The following is a 7,431-nucleotide window of genomic DNA, read 5'->3' as shown; positions in this document are numbered from 1 at the left end:
ATGGAATTCTCTGCCACAGAAAGTTGTTGAGGCCAGTTTGTTAGATATGTTCAAAAGGGAGTTAGATGTGGCCCTTATGGCTAAAGGGATCAAGGGGTATGGAGAGAAAGCAGGAACGGATAACTGAAGTTGCATGATCAACTATGATCATATTGAATGGTGGTACAGGCTCGAAGGGCCTGCACCTATTTTCTATGTTTTTATGTTTAACTAGGCATCATGCATGATTGAAAAACTCTGGGATGAATATTTGTGTGACCTATTCTGTAGTGCTGTGAAGTATAGATTTTAAATAAAGCACCACATTTTTCAATTCAAATATGCCTAATTAACAGTGTTGTGCCAATTCTTGCAGCTGTAATTACTTCAGTGGGCATATTTATTTTGCTTTTATTTATTTTAATTTTTTTTTTTCCAATTTCGTTCCAGATCAACTCTAACGCCAAAGATCACTTTGCGCCAATGTGTTTGATCTTAGGCCAAAAGGCCGAGAGGCGAAGTTGCACCGTTCCTGGAAATATTGCAATACCAGGTCGGTGCATGGAGTGGACGGGGCATGCCCCTGATCCAGCTCCCTGTCCAAAAATCAATTCAATATCATGTCCCCATAGGGGATATTAAACTGATAAGAACAGATACTACACTTGATCTTAGCCAAAAGGCCGAGAAGCAAATATCTCACCAGGAAACAGCTGAGAGGCAACACTTGATTTTTAGTGTGATGCTGACAATGTACTCGATGTTTATGAGCAGCGTCTGCAGAGCACTAATGGCAGAGGTCTAAGAGACGGTACAGACTCTGTTTGTGCAGCATGGCAAGTCAGAGAAAGGGGAACAAACACAAAAATTACTTACCAAAGAAAAATTATAAATAATAGCATAATGTTCTCATTAGCCAAATTAAAATGTGATGTATTGTGGGGGAATTTGTTGATTTATTTTGAATAACTTTACATAGTGGCAAATGTGAAACTGCAGCAAATAGAACTACCCATATCTGTAAAGTTTAAAAAAACACAGGCATATCGGCAAAATACTTTTATTTATAATATAACAAATACCGTTTGGAAGGCCAACCTGCTGGCTCTCGTGTAGATGGTGTTCAAACCTTTTGCTATTGTGGGTCATTTAGTTGGATCCAATGGAGCACTATGGTACTCATTAAAAATACGGAGTGACTCCTTCCAATGAACCGAGGTTACCGGAAGCTGTACAGAAGCATTCTGCGCATAACTGTCAGATCCCAAATTTAAAAAACAACGTTTACCACATCAGACGGAGGTCCGATCTGAGCAGTGCTGAAGCACATCACTAATAAAGTTTAATTAATGTTACTAGGTTAGGTTAATGTTACTGGTGATTTTTCCAGTTTAAGAACCACCGTCTCAAAGGACAAACAACAACTTTTAAAAATAAACTCACAGTTCGAATTTTATTTAAATTTAACGTTTCTAACAGAATTCTCTAAATTCAATTCTTTATTCCACATTTTGGGAGGCCCAGCAACAACAAACAAAGAAACCCACTGGAACCATGGCTAACTACTTCCAGTTCATTGGCAGGAATCACGTCCAAAATATAACATTCCATGTCAATTTTGAGGCATTTTGGTTGTTGCAAACCCATCACTACAGACAGATTAGCTCTGTTAAAAATGTATTTTAAATAAGCAAAAACACATTGTACTAGTCCCTCTAAGTTGCATTATAGACTTAAATTAAAAATTAATGTTGTATAATTAAGAATACATAAAAACATTCCCTCCCCTTACCCCATCAAGCAAAATTACAAGCTATTTGAATTTGTCGAAACGGTTCGTATTTAATGTTCAGTTTTTCACGACTTTTTTGTGCCACTGAGTTTAGCTGTTTGGGGGCAATAGTCAAACAACAATTAACATCCCTATTACCATTTTTCAGGTTTTAAGAACATAAGAACATAAGAATTAGGAGCAGGAGTAAGCCATTCAGCCCCTCAAGTCTGCTCCATCATTCAATGATATCTTGGCTGATCTTCTACTTCAACTCCACTTTCCTGCACTATCCCCATATCCCTTCATTCCCTTAATAGTGCGTGATATATTTTCAGTATCAGTAATCACTTCCATAAATGTACCTTGAATTTCAATGATCCACAGTGCACCTTGTATCTAATTCAATGATAACATGGTCCACGGATTGTAACATAGATCCTTTGTTGTGTACCAGATATCATAATCTCATATGTGGCAGCATATCCATTCTCCTGCCTTTATGGAGGACAAGCTGCAATGCACTCTAGTGAGATGAAGCACGATTGTAAACCAATGAACTGGCTTATTATACATAAAATACATGAATGAACAGAATACTGTTTTCACAGTGAAATCCAACCATTTCCTATCACTTCTTGTTGCATGAAAAAAAAGTAACAACGCAAGGGTGTAATATATTAGCATGGATAGAGGATTTGTCAACTAATAGAAAACAGAGAGTCGGGATAAATGGGTAATTTTCCGGTTGGCAAAGAGTAACTAGTGGGCTGCCACAGGGATCGGTGCTGGGGCCTCAACTATTTACAATCTATATTAATGATTTGGATGAAGGGACCAAGTGTAATGTAGCCAAGTTTACTGATGATACAAACATGGGTAGGAAAGTAAGTTGTGAGGAGGACACAAAAAATCTGCAAAGGGACAGGCTAAGTGAATGGGCAGAAATTTGGCAGATGGAGTGTAATGTGGGAAAGTGTGAGGTTATCCACTTTGGCAGAAAAAATAAAAAAGCTCATTATTATTTAAATAGAGAAAAGTTATAGAATGCTGCAGTACAGAGGGACCTGGGGGTCCTTGTGCATGGAACACAAAAACTTAGTATGCAGGTACAGCAATTAATCGGGGAGGGGAAAATGGAATGTTGACCTTTATTGCAAGGGGGGATGGAGTATAAAAACAGAGAAGTCCTGCTACAACTGTACAGGGTATTGGTGAGACCACACCTAGAGTACTGTGTACAGTTTTGGTCTCCTTATTTAAGGAGGGATATACGCATTGGAGGCAGTTCAGAGAAGGTTCACTCGATTGATCCCTGAGATTAAGGGGTTGACTTATGAAGAAAGGTTGAACAGGTTGGGCCTGTACTTATTGGAATTCAAAAGGATGAGACGTGATCTTATTGAGACATACAAGATAATGAGGGAGCTCGACAAAGTAGATGCAGAGAGGATGTTTTCACTCATGGGGGAATCTAGAACTAGGGGGCATAGTTTTAGAATAAGGAGTCGCCCATTTAAAAGAGTTGAGGAGGAATTTCTTCTCTGAGGGTTGTAAATTTGTGGAATTCTCTGCCCCAGAGAGCTGTGGAGGCTGGGTCATTGAATATATTTAAGGCAGAGATATACAGATTTTTGAGCGATAAGGGAGTGAAGGGTTATGGGGAGTGGGCAGGGAAGTGGAGCTGAGCCCATGATCAGATGAGCCATGATCTTATTGAATGGCGGAGCAGGTTCAAGGGGCCAAATGGCCTACTCCTGCTCCTATTTCTTATGTTCTTAACTCAGCAAACAGTACCGTGAAAACTTACTTTTGAGCTATCTATTCCTCGGTTAACTGGCAGTCTGTACACCACAATCAGCACAATTTCACTCTTACATTCCTGTGTCTTTTTCTGACTAAGGAGAAAGAGAGAGAGTCTCCCTTGATCCCTCCCTTAAATCTATGTATAGGGATTAGTCCACAAAACAGTCAAACACAGCCACAACTGAAATGGCTCCCCTACGATATAGAAACCTCTGGGCACCTGAGTGTCTGTTTAGTTAAGTCTGCTGCTGGGTGCATTGAATGAAAGTAATTTCTGGCCATTTAGTTGCCGTAAAGAATCCATTCTATCCCAATGACAAACGTTTAAAATTGTATCTAATGATCTCCATTGTCTCAAAGTTGCAGAAACGTGGAAAATTATGTCTGTCCCATCTCTCGTTGGGTAGCTCATTTACATTTTAAATCATCCCACTTCTGTGTCTGATGGTTAATCTTAAATCAAAAAGTGCTGCATTTTGTTTATAAGAAATTTCATAAATTGCCATAATTCTGTTCAAGCAATGCCAGTGAAACACAAAATACTGATAACTTTAAATTTGGATTATTTCGCTGGATACTGAATTACGTAGCTGAACTATTAAATGATGTAGTCTGAGTATTGGATTATGTAAGGGGGAGTTCTAACTCCCCCCACTTAACAGAAACCATTGGAGCGGGAGTTAAAATGAAGGTTTTTTTGGGTGGATGAAGTATCTGCCTGAATCTGACGTGAGCCTCATACTTTAACGTAAATTGAGGTGCTATGACACATATAGGACCCCGATGGCATTTTAACCACCGACTGCGTGGGGCCCCCACTATGGCCTCACCTCGCAGTGTAACCTGGTCTGCAGGAAAAAGAGGTAAGGCAAGTGTTAAACTTTCCTTTTTGGGGCTGGTAGGGAGCAGAAATACTCCTGTGGGCCCCTCAGGAAAGTCTACTGCCCCAGGCTCTCCCTCCCACTTCCCATCCATGGGACTCTGCCAACCCCCTGGCTATAATTTACCGACGTGCTGGCTGGTAGCCTCCAGGTGGCGCTAAACTGCAACTGCCGGCAGTCGGCCAGCTGCCTCTTTCCACCTATTTCAGGCAGGCAGCTGGTGGATGGAATGTAAATGAGGCCAGGCCGTTAAAATTGGCCACGCCTCCCGCTGCCGTTAACATGCAGGCTGCCCCCTCACCCAGTCGGCTTCCCACCCGCAGGAGTCAGAATTCCAATGATATATTTTTCTTTTGTATATTTTGTCTAGAAATTATGTAAAGCAGCAGAAGGTCACTGCAGTTTTAAAAGGTTTTGTTTCTATAGTATTTAGAATACTTTTCATCAATCACTGTGGATTTTTTTAAATATCTGATGGTTAAACTGGGTTCAGGTTATTATGAAAGCACAGTAATTCGGATCTCTCCGCACTGAATGTAAAAGGCAATGACTCGGAGTTAAGCTATGCATGTGTCCTGTATGACTGCACATCCGACATGTGCGACCATATCACATTAGGTTCCCTTTCTGGAATGAAGCAAAATGGCTGCAATTCCACTCATTTATATTTTTAATCTAAACCGACACTTTGATTCCTGCTGGAAGTGCTTTCATAAAAGGCAATTAAAATGAAAGCAGCAGATGTCTGTTTATTTTCTGTGGCTGGAGTTCGCTGCGGTTTCTTCTCCTACCTTAAGCGTGCATTGTGTGAAGGTTCTGCACACATCCCAGTCCCAGCTGCATGTAGACTGCGTTCCTCTACAGCTGCAGAGAAAGCAGCAAGGTGAGGGGAGGAAGCTCTTCTGGGAGGGGGAAGCAAATTAAAGCTCACCACAGGAACGTTGTGCCCCTGGCACTGTTCTTATGCAACAGCTGCAGATACAACAACTATCATCTGACATTTTGACATATACGTTGAGCAAGGCAGCGTGTGAGCCAATGCCTACACTATCACAAAGGGTTTGAAGTCCCAGCCTTAAGCAAAACAGGTGTATGACATCCTGTTGCTAGTCTTCAGGGGGTACGGGCACTAGGAGAGACATCTGAGGGGAGAACAGATGAAAATAACAAAGGAGGTTAGGGCTCAGGTTGACAAGATCATTGATAATATTTTATATGTAGCAGACCTGCTTGTTGACTGCAAACTGCTCCTAATATTACTCACAGAATGTAGGCCACAGCCATATAAAGGCGCCTCATAATTCATCAGATTTAGAAATTAAAATTCCTTCATAGGACATAATTTCGAGGCAGTTCCTAAATGTCTCACTTATGTACACATTTTTTTTTGCTGTGTTATCTCTTTTCCTCGGCTGCTTTGTATAATTACCCAGAGGCTTCATTTATATCTAATTTTGTGAGTACTATTTTGGCCTCTGTTTGACAGACCTTGCTTTCTAAGGGTAGGTTCTAGGTTACATTGTTCTACGTTTTAAATATAACAACATTCCTATGACCTGATATAAAGTGTGCGTGAAAAAGTAATGATCCAAAATAGCTTTTTAAGTAAATTTTGAACATTACAACCCACATCCTTGCAATAAATCTTTATGAAATAAATGTTTCAATGGCTCTTTTTAAAAAATGATATCTTCCCACCGGTTATTTTTTAGGCAGAATTTCACAACCTTGCCCCTCTGCCCCAGTACCACAAACTGTTCTTCTGCTGAGGAAGTGTGGACAAGCAACCCACTTCCATCCCTCTGTACGGGCCACTCTTAACTAGTTGTTAGGAGATGTGAGAGAACAATGCAGCTGAGGTTACTTTCCAACTTCTTCCTTCTCCTGAGGATGCAGTTTGTATCATCAGTACCTCACCAGAGGATACCAGCTGATATCTCACCAAAATAGAAAATAATTGGGGTTAAAGCCTATGGCCTGCACTCTGTCATACAGGGCACCAGTACAGTGTGGCAGGTTACCTCAGCTGTCCTTTATAGTCATTTTTTACTTTTCAGTCATCCTTGGTCAATAAATATATAACATCAGCTCATTTCTAGTACTGAAAAATAGTTGGACTAGCCATTGAAAAAAAATTATTAAATAAAAGCATTAAGACAAAATGTTGATGTACATCCTGATGTGAGCATCTTTGGATAAAAAGCCTATGAGCCATGGTATGATATCAAAAAGATGGGGCTGCATTTGCCTCTCTGTGATGGTATTGTGGTGGGGCAGGACTTCTGCCCACTACTCCAACACCACCGTAACCCTCAGCTATTTTCTTGGGTTGGGGGGTCATTAGAGATGCAGGGCGGCTTCCCAGTGGGTTCCCTGGCACCAAGAGGGAGTTCGTCACTTCAGAGAAGTGAAGCTACTGCAGCATCAGGATAAGCAAAAAACAGATTAGAGGAGGCAGAGTTGGAAACTCTTTTATTAAAGGCTTCAGACTGGACTGAGGCCTTTAGCAGGTAAGATTTGAGGATATTATGGAGGAACAGAAGAACGCGACTATGCTCTCTTTCTCTATCAAGCAATCTAGAGTGCTTGCTGTTGCTCCAACATGGCCTGCTGCCATCTTTCTCCTGGCAAGCCCTGAGATCAGCGAGAAGTAAAATTGCCTAGCAACCCTGGCTCCGCCTTCCCACTGGCATATACAGCAGGTGGCAAAGGCGTGGTTGGTGATCTTCCTGGTAGAAGCTTCAGCTCCAAGTGGCAATATGGCAGTGGGCCTCACATTCCAACCTTGTTCGATTTTCCACCACTAGCTCGCCCGATTTGTGACACTATTGCAGAGGAAGTCTAATACATGATTTTCTTTTTATTGGATTAGACACTAAACAAAATTCATGTGAGAGCATACAACATACTTTTTTCACATTCATACATGCTATTTTTACACAGTAATTTGCCTATTAATGTTAGTGGTTAACACCTGTGTCAAAATAGTGCACA

At 41.0% G+C, this 7,431-nt stretch overlaps 1 pseudogene; it reads right to left on the bottom strand.

The window, feature by feature from the left end:
- Positions 1 to 495: 495 nt before the first annotated feature.
- On the bottom strand, positions 496 to 674 carry LOC139260455 (U2 spliceosomal RNA; annotated as a pseudogene).
- Positions 675 to 7,431: the final 6,757 nt, after the last annotated feature.

This window comes from Pristiophorus japonicus, chromosome 3, assembly GCF_044704955.1.
Source record: "Pristiophorus japonicus isolate sPriJap1 chromosome 3, sPriJap1.hap1, whole genome shotgun sequence".
NCBI lineage: Eukaryota > Metazoa > Chordata > Chondrichthyes > Pristiophoridae > Pristiophorus > Pristiophorus japonicus.
The sequence above is the reverse complement of the archived record's forward strand: the minus strand, read 5'-3'. Positions and strand labels throughout refer to the sequence as shown.